Source organism: Taudactylus pleione, unplaced genomic scaffold (assembly GCF_031769625.1).
Source record: "Taudactylus pleione unplaced genomic scaffold, aTauple2 ptg001411l, whole genome shotgun sequence".
NCBI lineage: Eukaryota > Metazoa > Chordata > Amphibia > Anura > Myobatrachidae > Taudactylus > Taudactylus pleione.
In genome coordinates this window covers 11,793-24,048 of record NW_028285811.1, presented here as the reverse complement: position 1 = coordinate 24,048, position 12,256 = coordinate 11,793, and positions in this window count along the sequence as shown.

Below are 12,256 nucleotides of genomic sequence, written 5' to 3'. Positions count from 1 at the left end.
TTTGAAAAAACACAGGGGGGGAGGAGAGTTCCACCACTTCTCTAGGACCATTTTAAGCACTTCTGCTGCCTATTTGAACCCATTCAGTTGAACAGCACATTGCCAGAGCAATGTCTTCCTGAGATAATTCATGGTCCACAGGCTTCAGTCATTCCTGTGCTGTTCCTATTTTGCTATAGTGTTTTTGTGTCTGACTATCTGCAGTTTTGCCACCTGTCATCTATATTCTACTGAGTGGACTCCTGTTATCTACCACCAATCCTGTGTCTGCAGTCCACAGCAGTCTGCTGCTGTCCTGCCTGGCCTGCACCCGCTGTTACCATCTGTTGCGGTTCTTCAGGTTCACTAAAAATAGAATATCTTCACTCTTGCTCCATCATCTGGCCGCTAACCATAGGTCGGTACTGGAGTTTGGTTTCTCCTGTTCTGAGTTTCTACACTGGGGCTGTTCTTGAGTAACATGGTCCCGGTTCCAGGGCTAAGGTGGGTTGCAGCTTTCAGGTTCACCCGGTTAGTTCAGTCAGGGGTCCGGGAAGCCATATCTCCAATTTTAGTATCTGAATTCCGAATTCTGATTCCGGTGCCAGGCCTGTGAATCAGGGTATTCACTTGTGGTTATTCACCCTGAGTTCCTTCATTCCGACACTGGTTCTGAGACCTTGGTTTCTAGACTCCAGGTTCAGAACTATGCACCTCTGAGTTTCTCCAGTAGTCTAAGTTCCAAGTAGTGGGGTCCAATCTTTAGCTCCTCTGTTGGGAGCCGGGATTGAAGCACTCATTCAGACCCGCTCGCTAGATGTGTTCGCTCGCACCCAGCGTATGCAAATCCAGCACATGCCCAGCAAGGCAGGCAATCGCACAGCAAGGCATTAGCATGCCCACTATGTCTTGGCATGCGATCACTTTGTGTATGCAGACACTCACCAGCCACTCATAAGACACCCACTTGTGCACCTCATCTCCTGGAAGTGCATGAAACAGTTGGTACATCGAGCACCATCAGATTCAATCACAGCGCTTGAGGTTGACTATACCTTACCTCAAGCACTGTGATCACTTCAGTGTGAAATTCAACCAGGTGACCTGTACAATGACGCTGCCTGTTAATTATGCATGCCTCTGAAATGTTGAGACGCTCAGTCACGCCTGCATTAGCACCTCCACTCCCCCTTTTCTAGTGGCCTGCCCCTGTTATCACCCACAAACGGCCTTTCCTGTCAGTCATTCTGCTGGGCTGTCTATGCTGGGTGAGTGCACTGCAGAGGGGGAGGAACCTCTACTGGGGGACCAGGGGCTTATCTTTGTATTGGCTGGGATGGCACTCACCAGGGGTGCCAGCCGGTGGGGGGGCGCCACCCAGCAGTGCCAGTCCAGGGCCGTAACTAGGGTGGTGTGACCGCCACAACCGCTCATGTCCTGCGGGCGGAACCGGCCACCACTACCCCTGATCACGGGCACTAGTTTTTTTACATGTATACAGGCAGCGGTGTGCCCAGTTCCTCTGCTGCCGGGCACACCGCTACTAATACACTTTACAATTACAGCATCAGCACTGACTGGGCAGCGATGCACTGTCTGCCCCATGTGCTCCGCCCCCTCCCCAGCTCATTTCCTGTCTCTCCCTTCCATTCCAGCCCCAGAGTACCCTGCACCGCCGAGCAGGACCATGGTGCTCGGCGGCATGACAGTCACAGCACCTCCTTCCTCCGGGAGCCGGATTGCGATGTCATGCCCCACACAGGCTGAGAGGACCATGCAGGCTGCACTGGAGACAGAAAGAGGAAGCTGGTAAGACTGTGTGTGGCGGGGCGGTCTTGAATTTACAGAGGCGGCAGGAGGTGGTGGGGGCAAGATTGACAGAGGGGGCAAGAGGCTAGAAATACAGAGGGGGCAGGAGGCTTGAAATACAGAGGGGACAGGAGGCTGCAAATACAGAGGTGGCAGGAGGCTGGAAATAAAGTGGGGGCAGGAGGCTGGAAATACAGAGGGGGCAGGAGGCTGGAAATACAGAGGGGGCAGGAGGCTGGAAATAAAGTGGGGGCAGGAGGCTGGAAATACAGAGGGGGAGAAGACTTGAAAGACAGGTAGCAGAGGAAGGAATGAGTGGGACGGGAAGCTCAAGTGACATGGGACAGGAGACTGAATATCACAGTGAGCTGGAGGCAAAATGGAGTAGGAGGATGGGGGGTCATGGGGCAGGACGTGATACAAAAAGCAGGAGGCTGGAGATGACACAGAAAGCTAGAAGGGACATGGGGCAGGAGGTGACAGAGCTGGAGGCGACATTGAGCAGGACGTTGGGGAGACAGAACGTTGGTGGGGACTTGGAGCAGGAGGTAACACATGGAGCAGGAGGCTGGAGGCAACACGGGGCACAAGACTTGAGAGACACAGGGCATGTAGCTTGAAAGACACATGGATGAATTGGACACGGAGGAGGAGGCTGGAGTGACAGGTAGGAGGCTGGAGGGGACATGAGACACGAGTTTCGTTGAACCTCTGTTGTATGATAATGACATTGGTTATATTCCTACACAAACAGGCATCTTCCGGTAAATGAGATTTCCTACATGAATAGTGAATACTGACTGTCTGCCCACGGAGGACCAATTTCTTCAGAGGTTCCCCATCGCAGAGAAACCACCACATAGGTAAGGTGTATTTTTATTTACAGCACACTGTTCTGTCTGTCAAAAGTCTGTGCTGCTGATGATCTCCCAGTCAGAAGCATCACTGCTGGATGATGAAGGAGGGGTGAAGAGGTGTCGGTTTACTAACTGCTAGCAGGGGGAGGGGGAGGGGGGGAGGCGCCAGTCTCTTAATCTGCCAGGGGCTCTCAGACCCCTAGATACACCCCTGTGGGGGACTACTACTAGGGGCACTACAAGGGGGGCACCACTACAAGGGGGGACTACCACTGGGGGACTACCACTGGGTGCACTGCATCAGGGGACCACTACTGGGGGCACTATATAAAGGGCAATACTGGGGGTACTGCATAGGGGGGAACTACAACTGGGGCCACTGTTTAAAGGGCACTGTATGAGTGGTACCATTATTGGAGGCACTGCATGGGGAGGACTACTACTGGGGACACTACATAAGGGGCACTGCATAGGGGGTACCACTACTGGGGGCACTGCATAAGGTGGAGTACTACTGGGGGCACTTTCTACTGGGGGCACAAGGGGGGACTACTACTGGGGGCACTATATAAGAGCCACTGCATATGGGCTTCCACTACTGGGGGCACTGCATAGGGGGACTACTATTGGGGGCACTATATAAGGGGCTTACTACTGTGGGCACAAGGGGCACTGCATAGGGGGGACCACTTCTGGGGGCACTGTAAAAGGGGCACTGCATAGGGGGGCACCAAAAAATATACTCATTACCAAAAAATTTGGGCTAGGGCTGGCCCTGCCTCTAATGTAAGTCATTAATCATCTCAGGGCCTGATTCAGGTTTGGGACTAGAGTAATAAAGAGCAAGTAACTGTGTAAACTATGTTGCACTGCAGGTGGGGCAGTTGTACAATGTGCAGTGAGACTTAGATTTGGGAGGGGTATGTCCAAACAGACATCTAAATTGCATTATAAAAATAAAGCTGTCCAGCATTTGTGGGCTACATACAAAAGCAAAAAGTATTTACCCCACATGCAAACAAAATGTATATATTTGCACCCCTTGCATTGCAATATGATTTGTCCAGGTGCACAATTACTTGCTTTATATTACTCTATTCCCAAACCTGACTTAGAGCATCTCCCAGTCACTGCCCATATTAAATTAGTTTGCAATACACCTTTGAGACCGTGAATTCAGGGCCGGATTAACAATGGGGAAGGTAGAGCTGCAGCTCCAGGCCTCCCATGCCCACCAATGTGCACCACCCACCTACCCTCTAACTGGCCATCAATAAATAACTAGGATACCTAATAAATAACTAGAAAACACTCCAACTATATGAAAATTTCAAAAACAAATATATTACTACAAGATAAACAAAAACATTACAAACACATAAACAATTCTATTACAACAACATAACATATATTTCAATAGCATAATCAAATATATTACCTTTGTTTATTTTGCTATAATATATTTGTTTATGATGTTGTAATATAACATCATAAACAAATGTATTGCAACAACATAAACAAATCTATTACAGAAACAGAAATATATTAAAAACCTGCAAAAATAAAACAAATTAAAATACAAATAAAAACACATTACATTCCTGTATAAAAAAAAACATTACAGTACAAATAAATACACAATACATTCCTGTAAAAAAACAAACATTACAATACAAATAAAAACACATTACATTCCAGTAAAAGAAAAATATTACAATACAAATAAATACACACTACATTCCTGTAAAAGAAACAAAACATTACAATACAAATAAAAACACATTACATTCCTGTAAAAGAAAAACATATCACAATACTATAACAAACATATGTAAATGATGTAAAAAAAAATATTAAAACATTTAACATTAACAACATTAAAAATAACCAAACTATTTACAATAATACATAAATATTTATATGTCCTTATTTTTTATTTTTATAGGAATGTCAGTGAGTGCGAGTTTGTGACTGGATTCCTCGAGATCCTACAGTCAAAAGAGTGTCTAAGGTGGATAAGCTGTAGACAATACCATAATAAGTCTCAGAAATTGGCAGCTTTAAATTTGTTGTTGGACTACACGAAAAAGTTAATTGCGGATGCTGACCTGAAAACAGTCCACCACAAATCCAGAACCTGCCGACAGGTCTACATCAAGGAGAAGAAGAAAGTGGATGATTCAAAAAGGTCCAGAGCAGGCACTGACAACGTGTATCATCCAACACTGTGGTACTATCACTTGATAAGCTTCATCAGCAATCAGGAGCCACAACACAAGTCTGTCGTCCTGATGGCCGAGCGAGAGGGAGAAGAGGAGGTGCTAGAAGTGAGTGGACCGTCTAAGGAGATTTTGGTAAGTTGCAACACAGTTCATAAAACAAAATTATTTTTTTTAGAATAATCCCAAATGTCCACTATAGTCAGATAGTTCACAGACAGTCCTCCTGCCATGGCACCGCACCTGGTCCGTTGAAATAGGCCATATACTCCTCCCTCACTTCTTTGGCATGTGCGGTTGATGTTGTTGAAATTGGTGGTGTAGACACTGATGTAAACTGGGCAATCTCCTCCAGATGTCCTGCATCTTCAGGTCTAGCTGTGACTGGTCCACATTGTGTTGTTTTCCTTTGCAGAAAGTTATGCAGCACACAGCACACCATCATGACCCCATCTATCTTGTCCACACGTAGGTTTATGGTGGTGTGGAAAATGCGGAAACCAGTTGCTGATTATTCCAAATGCATTTTCCACAATACACCGTGCATGGGATAGATGGTAGTTGTAACTCCTCTTCTGTCTGGTCAGGCCCCTATTGTGCAAATGGCTTCATCACTTGTTCATGTAATGCAAAAGAAAACATAATTTAGCCCATGCTGTGTCTTGTCCTGTGATGGCAAGTTGAGGGTTTTTTTGGTGAGTCTCTGGTAGAATGCCGTCTATTTGAAGGACCCACCATCCAAAGCATGGCCATTCTTGCCAACATCCACAAACAAAAATTCATAGTTAGCATTCACCACTGCCATGAGAACGGTGCTGAAGAAGCCTTTGTATTTGTAGTAATATGATCCGGTGTTGGCAGGTGGGTTGATGCGGATGTGTTTTCCATCGATGGCTCCTCTACAGTTAGGGAAATTCCAACATTGCTCAAACTCTTCAGCGATGCTCTTCCACTCCTCCACGGTGTTTCTAAACTAGAAAAATAGTAAAAAATGGGTTAAAACATGACTATAATATTGTTTCTCCATTTTTTTTATATAGACTCCAACCCAAGAGCCTGATACGTCCTCCACGCTGGACCTAAGTTTGATCGGGGACAGCGAGGTGTAAAATTCTTCCCCAGTGCCAACAAGCATTCATCATGTTCCACACCTCCCCAATGAAAAAGAAAAAACAGGGGAAAAAGCAGCAGGAGTACTCTGAACAGGAGGACATATTTACTTGTAATTTTTAGTTTTTCTTTTAGTTTTTATTGTTGCCTGTACTATCACCAAATTGTATCACTCCCAATAGGTGCTTCTGTATGTTATATGGTGGTGATGACGCTGTTTGGACAAGGTCACTACACACATGACGCAAGTACAGATTGATGGAAGCCGGGGCCACAATCTGTACTTGTGCCATGTGTGTATTGGCCTGTTCAAACTGGCATCTGACCCACTGTATAACATACAGCAGCCTACCTATAGGGATTGATAAAATTTGGTGATAATGTTGTTTTCTACATTTTATATACATAATGTAAAATTGATATATTAAAAAAAACACACAAAAAAGTTATTTAATACTGTGCAGTGTTGTTGGCACAATTTTGTTTATGCAGCTTTATTGGCTGACAACAGAGTTAAAAAAAATAATACACAAATAAAATGTTATTAATACTGTGCAGTGTTTTTGGCACAGTCTTGTTAATGTAGCCTTATTGGTGTCAACACAGTTATATAAAGAGTTAAAAAAACACAAAAAAATAAAAACTTTTTTCTTTTACAAGAAACCAATGTGTAGTATGTTTTTTTTTTCTCTGACCTTGCAATACTGGTACTGCAGCACTTTAACAATAGCCTTGCAGGTCTCTGGAATGATGACGCCCAAGGACTGAGGGGAGATGAGGGTCCCAAACTTCAGGTCTTCCAGTGACCTTCCTGTAGCCAGGTACCTCAGGGTAGCCACCAGTCTCTATTCAGCAGGGATTGCCCTTCACCACTTTGTGTCCTGCCTCCGGATGTGGGGGGTAACCATACTCAGCAATTCCTGGAAAGTGGCATCATCCATGCGCAGGTAGTTCCGATAATCCTCCGGGTTGTTCTCCTTGATCTCCATAAGCAGGGACATGTGAGAGCGAGTATCCCATTGCTGCAGCCACTCCTTGGTCCAGCATGCTTTTCTCCTCCTTCGCTGGACCCTCTCCTGGATCACCTTCATGCAGTTGGTGAGCGGGGAGGCGGCATCACAAAATGCATCACATTGACAGTGTAGCTTGCACTTTTGTGATTGTGTGACTGACCATGATCAGCCAGTACAGTGGGGGAAAAGAGTGGATATAGCAGCAGCAGCCATTACCAGGGTCATCTTAATTTTTCTCCCAGCCTCAGATGCCGCCCCTCAGGTCTCGGTGCCCATAGACAGCTGCCTAAAGCTGCCTAATGTAAGTGCCAGCCTTGCCAGAGCCCAGAGAACTGGTCATTCCAGTCCACACCAGCATATGAATAGACATGGTCAACTCAAAATACAATCTAATTAGCATTTGTTTACATATAGCCACAGTTCACACATACCTAGCCTCACACAGTAAGACGTTAAACAAAAGCCCGTAAGTTTAAACTGAGCAGTAGTTCCAGTTGACCAATAGAATATTCATTTTTGAACACACCTATCAGGTAATAGCAAAATGGTTGGATTCTCATACAGGTCAGACAAAGGGTCTCTCACAGATGCATTCACACTGAGGACACTTGCAGACAGACACACTGGCAGAGAAACATTGAAGAGAGAGGTCGTACTCTCCCACAAGGCGACTAAAATGGGCCTAAGTACTCCTGGAAATATGATTAAGTATATTGTTGTTAAACTGTACAATAGTTAGCCTATATGGGTATTTGTAGCAAGTTTGTAAGGATTAATATTGTGATAACAGCAAGGTTATCAAGCTGTAATGCTTATATGTGTAATAAGTTTGTATTGTAGTTTGGTAAAGGCTGTGTTAACATTTAATAATGAAGTGATTTGTAACAGTAGTAAGCAATATGGGTAAGTCTGTGATTTAACATGCAAGGGTGTAGATGTATTATAGTGGCATGTTAAGTGGCGCTATAATGCTTCCTGCTTCGCCTCTTTACCGAGGCGAAGCAGAAAGCACTACCGGTGAGATGTGTGAACATCTCATAGGCCAGAGAGGGGGAGCGTTAACTCACCCCTCCGGCGCTACCCGCTACAGACCACATCACATCAGCCTAGTGCTGATGTGATGAGTGTTAGGCCCGGCCAGCTTCATTGAGCATGCACGGGATCTCTCAAGTATCGCAAGATCCCCGCACGCAGCCTGGAGCCGGCAGCCGCAGCAGCAGGGACAGCGCTGTCCCTGCTGTGGGGATAGGCTAGCACCAGGCTGTAGCTGTCGATAACGACAGCTACAGCCGGCCGAACGGTCATGCGGTATGACCGTTCGTAAATGGCCCTGCTGCTCGGTGCTGCTATCTTGTAGATAGCAGCGCCGATAATGACAGGGGCGCACAGCGCTGATACCGCTTCTGGGTTTCATACATCTCCCCCATTATGCTGTAGTGTACAATAGTTATTTATTCTTGTTGTATTATTGTTTAATGGGCAAACAGAACTATGGTATTTGTAATTGATTGCTGTTAGCAATGCATACAGTCTGTTCCCATGTGTTTACTGGAGCTACAGTTTGGTAACATGGTGTAGATTTGAGGTGATGAAGGAATTTGTAATTCGGTAGTGGTCAATTATATTGTGATGGGCCTATGGGTAATGTACACTGTTTAGTAGTTTATACTTTCTGAAATATTATATAATGGATTCTGGTTGAAATATTGTAGTCTATGGAATGTGTATATTCCAGGTTGAAATCGGTTAGTGGTTGTGGTCCCATGGGAGTTGTGGACTGCTAGCCACATTGTGATAATATTGTGAAGTTATATACTATCATAGTTTGTATAGTACAAATAGTTTTTTTTATAAATAATAGCCATGTGTAAAGGAGTCTGCAGTCAATTTGGCTGCCAGCATGTGGGTTTGACAATGGCATTACATGTACTTCCCCTCCCCCCACTGAACCATGTGCTTGATTCAATGGAAGTTGTGAATTACTAGTCTTGTGATCATAGTTATAATTCTACCCAGTTTTGGTGTTGCATAGTTCAAATAGGTATGTTATAATAATTGATTTACAGAGTTACAACACTATGGGGTCTATTTACTGTAATTTTTCAAAGACAGCCTGTGACATGACAGTTGGGAGCTAATTGGCTGGCACCTTATCACTTTCTTATCACTTTTAACTCTGTCTCCTAACACTGCTTAGTAAATAGACCCCTATGTGAGTTTTCTGACATTTAAAATGGAGTGTATTATGGGAGTTTTCAAAATGGAGGTTATCCTTGTGCCATGAGGTTTGGACAAAAGCACCATCCCACCCTCATGCATCCACATTCCCATACACTTTTCTCTCTCCCTTTCTCTTATTCTCTCTCTCCTATTTCTCTCTCATCTTTGTATCGTTTATATTGTCATTTAACAGGCATAATAGAATAATAGAATATTTGCTTCAGATATATTAGGGTTAAACTGTACAAAACAAGGCAGAATAAATGCACAAGAAGCGCAAAAAGAAAGGAACCCCCTAACAGTAATACAGCCAGCGGGAGGAGGAGCGAATAACAACGGGCCCATTGAGTGGTAGGATAATTTAATTTAGGAAATTAAAATGTTAAAAACAGTTTTTGGGTGTTTTTTTATGTCAGATTTTGAAAATAGTATTTGTGTGTCTGTTATGTGGTCAGGGAATGATGTGAATGAATTATGTGAGTGAGGAGTATTTGTGTGTCTGTTATGAGGTCAGGGCATGAAGTGAGCAGTGGCGTATCCAGGGCAGATTGGCCGGGGCTCATGGGACCGACGGCATGGGGTGGGTGCCACTGGCCATGGTCCAAGTACGGTAAATTCAGTCAGTCTAGTGCGGACCGCAGTGGTCTACACTACACAGTAACACACACATCGCCGCCAGCTCTGGGTATTACACTCGTACTACCTGGCAGCGGTGTATGCGTTCCTGCAGTGGGTGATGGGATAGACATCATGACATCTCTCCCATAGTACCAAGTGGAACCCAGTGGGAGGAGGGAGGAATGGATAGCGGTGTCCGTGGCAGGAGCTTGGATTCAGGTAAGTGTTTTGTGTATGTATGTTATGTAAGGGGCACTACTAGCCGGAGACACTTTATAGGGTTGACCACTAGTGGGGCCCTGTATAAGGGCACTGCATAGGGTGGTGACAGAACCTAATAAGGAGAGGACAGGGGTGGTGCAGGAAGCTAATAATGAGAGGAGAGGAGAGGGGTGGTGACAGAAGCTAATAAGGAGAGGAGTGGTGACAGAACCTATTAAGGAGAGGAGAGGGGTGGTGACAGAACCTAATAAGGAGAGGACAGGGGTGGTGACAGAATCTAATAAGGAGAGGAGAGGGGTGGTGACAGTAGCTAATAACGAGAGGAGAGGAGAGGGGTGGTTACAGAAGCTAATAATGAGAGGAGAGGAAAGGGGTGGTGACAGAACCTAATAAGGACAGGAGAGGGATGGAGACAGAAGCTAATAATGAGTGGAGAGGAGAGGGGTAGTGACAGAAGCTGATAAGGAGAGGAAAGGAGAGGGGTGGTGACAGAAGCTAATAATGAGAGGAGAGGGGTGGTGACAGAAGCTAATAAGGAGAGGGGAGGAGAGGGGTGGTGACAGAAGCTAATAAGGAGAGGAGATGGGTGGTGACAGAAGCTTATAAGGAGAGAAGAGGGGTGGTGATAGAAGCTAATAAGGAGAGGAGAGGAGAGAGGTGGTGACAGAAGCTAATAAGGAGAGGAGAGGGGTGGTGATAGAAGCTAATAACGTGAGGAGAGGAGAGGGGTGGTGACAGAAGCTAATAAGGAGAGGAGAGGGGTGGTGACAGAAGCTAAAAACGAGAGGAGAGGAGAGGGGTGGTGACAGAAGCTAATAACGAGAGGAGAGGAGAGGGGTGGTGACAGAAGCTAATAAGGAGAGGAGAGGAGATGGGTGGTGACAGAAGCTAATAAGGTTCTGTTACCACCCCTCTTCTCTCTTTATTAGCTTCTGTCACCACCCCTCTCCTCTCCTTATTAGCTTCTGAGACCACCCCTCTCCTCTCCTTTTTAGATTCTGTCACCACCCCTCTCCTCTCCTTATTAGCTTCTGTCACCACCCATCTCCTCTCCTTATTAGCTTCTGTCATCACTCCTCTCCTATCCTTATTAGCTTCTGTCACCACGCCTCTCCTCTCCTTATTAGCTTCTGTCACCACTCCTCTCCTCTCCTTAATAGCTTCTGACACCACCCCTCTCCTCTCCTTATTAGCTTCTGTCACCACCCTTCTACTCTCCTTATTAGCTTCTGTCACCACCCTCTCCTTTCCTCTCCTTATTAGCTTCTGTCACCACCCCTCTCCTCTCCTCTACTTATTAGTTTCTGTCACCACCCCTCTCCTCTCCTTATTAGCTTCTATCAGCACCCCTCTCCTCTCCTTATTAGCTTCTGATACCACCAATCTCCTCTCCATATTAGCTTCTGTCACCACACCTCTCCTCTCATTATTAACTTCTGTCACCACCCCTCTCCTCTTCTTATTAGCTTCTGTCACCACCGCTCTCCTCTCCTTATTAGCTTCTGTCACCACCCCTCTCCTCTCATTATTAGCTTTTGTCACAACCCCTCTCCTCTCCATATTAGCTCCTGTCACCACCACTCTCCTCTCATTATTAGCTTCTGTCACCATCCCTCTCCTCTCCTTGTTAGCTTCTGTCACCACCCCTCTCCTTTCCTTATTAGCTTCTATCACCACCACTCTCTTCTGCTCTCCTTATAAGCTTCCTGCACCACCCCTCTCCTCTCCTTATTAGGTTCTGTCACAACCCCTATCCTTAATAGCTTCTGTCACCACCCACCCATGGTGACAGAAGCTAATAAGTAGAGGAGAGGGGTGGTGACAGAAGCTAATAATGAGAGGAGAGGGGTGGTGACAGAAGCTAATAAGGAGTGGGGTGGTGACAGAACCTAATAAGGAGAGGACAGGGGTGGTGCAGGAAGCTAATAATGAGAGGAGAGGAGAGGGGTGGTGACAGAAGCTAATAAGGAAAAGAGAGGGTTGGTGACAGAAGTTAATAAGGAGAGGAGAGGAGAGGGGTGGTGACAGAAGCTAATAAGGAGAGGAGAGGGGTGGTGACAGAATCTAATAAGGAGATGAGTGGGGTTTTCACAGAAGCTAATAAGCAGAGGAGAGGGGTGGTGACAGAAGCTAATAAGGAAAGGAGAGGGGTGGTGACAGAAGCTAATAAGGAGAGGAGATGGGTGGTGACAGAAGCTATTAAGGATAG